This window comes from Galeopterus variegatus, unplaced genomic scaffold (assembly GCF_000696425.1).
Source record: "Galeopterus variegatus unplaced genomic scaffold, G_variegatus-3.0.2 Scaffold555, whole genome shotgun sequence".
Taxonomy (NCBI): Eukaryota; Metazoa; Chordata; class Mammalia; order Dermoptera; family Cynocephalidae; genus Galeopterus; species Galeopterus variegatus.
Genome location: NW_007726666.1, coordinates 236,339 through 237,995, shown reverse-complemented (window position 1 = coordinate 237,995; position 1,657 = coordinate 236,339). Strand labels below are relative to the sequence as shown.

The 1,657-nt window shown below is 38.7% G+C and overlaps 1 long non-coding RNA gene across 1 annotated transcript in view; it reads left to right on the top strand.

Annotated features, from left to right (window-relative positions):
- The first annotated feature begins 1,136 nt into the window (after positions 1–1,136).
- Positions 1,137–1,657, top strand: part of LOC103588337 — a 10,328-nt gene continuing 9,807 nt past the window's right edge. Inside the window, exon 1 of the long non-coding RNA XR_550304.1 lies at positions 1,137–1,244. This is a non-coding gene — a long non-coding RNA (uncharacterized LOC103588337). The remainder of the gene's footprint in view (positions 1,245–1,657) is intronic.

The window sequence follows — 1,657 nt, the reverse complement described above, 5'->3', positions numbered from 1 at the left end:
TTCACTTAACATGATGGTTTCCAGTTCATCCATGTTGCTGCAAATTATAGAATATCATTTTCTTTATAGCTGAGTAGTATTCCGTTGTGTATATATACCATAGGTGTTTCTTTTTTAAAAATCCATCCATCCATTGATGGACATTTAGGTTGATTCCACCACTTTTTGAATAGTATGTTTCTTTAATATCTCCAACTTGAGCACAAATATAATATATTATTGCTTTTCAAGAGTAGGCACTATGGGCTCATGAATTACTTGTGAATGGATGAATATATGAAACTCCACACAGTGAGGGACTGTCTCTGCCTTACTTATTTTATCTTTAGCCTAGCACATAATAGTCTCAATGAAAAAAAGAAATGCCATTTGGGGAAGATGAGGCCAGCACATTGCTGCTATTAGGCCTGGCCCATAAACTATAATCTCTCTATGATCTTCCTTCTTCTGTTTGCTCTCAAGGGATAGTTTGCTCTTTTCCCGGGTGTTTATTGTTCTAGAAATCTGACTAATCCCTGGGAGCCAACAGGAATTATGCCTAAGAAAGAAGCTTCACCTTCACAGATCCCCTCAACTCACCACTATTTGAACGAAAATATTCTTGAGTTGTAAGTAATGGGTGAGAACACGTTAAGCTCCATGTTCTTGGGAGCTATGTTTTGCATGTGGTTAGTTCCCTGCTATGCACTGAGAACGTCTCTTTTTTGTGTTTGGAATTGGATATTTAGCCTTCAAAGCTTCAAAGAGAGCTTGTACACACACACACACACACACGCACATATGCACACACAGAATTCTAACCAGAATCTGAATCCAGGATCATGCACAAATGATTAATAGGAGCTTTTAGGTTTCAAACAGATATTGTTTTNGAATTGGATATTTAGCCTTCAAAGCTTCAAAGAGAGCTTGTACACACACACACACACACACACGCACATATGCACACACAGAATTCTAACCAGTATCTCAATCCAGGATCATGCACAAATGATTAATAGGAGCTTTTAGGTTTCAAACAGATATTGTTTTTGTATGTAAGATGGTTCTCTTGATTTTAAACCAGAAGATGTTGAGGAGAAAATGATGGAGTTAAAGAGCTACACTAGCATGACACATGGACTAGGATGAGATCTTCGTCTCAGTGAATGAACTCCTACTTAACGATTGAAGGGAAGATGTATCAGAGTCCATCAGGCTGGTATGGAAGAGAACAGAAGGGCTTATTTTACACATCCTGCCAGGTAATCGGTGTCATTCATTACTGGAGTGTATCTGGACTGGTATATCTGTATCTAGGCTGCCCTTGAACCAAAAATGGATGGGCTGCACAAAGTAACAAAGGCTGAAATTTTGTTGGTGGCGGAGCCTTCAGGACTCACCACAGTTTAATGTATAGCTGTTGAGGGGAAATTTAGTGCTCCACAAAGAGGTGCCGGACTGGATTAAAATCAAGCAGAAATCAAATGATACAACTACTGAGATAAGTGCAAAGAAGAGAAAAAAAAAATTCTCAGAGATCCATGAGAACTAATTAGGGAGGGAAAGACCAGCATAGACGTTATTCAATGTCTCCTTGGAGTCTGACTCTAGATCCTAATTCAACAACGAGATTTGATGACTAGGCTCAACAGTGATTTAAAGTTGATGCTGATTT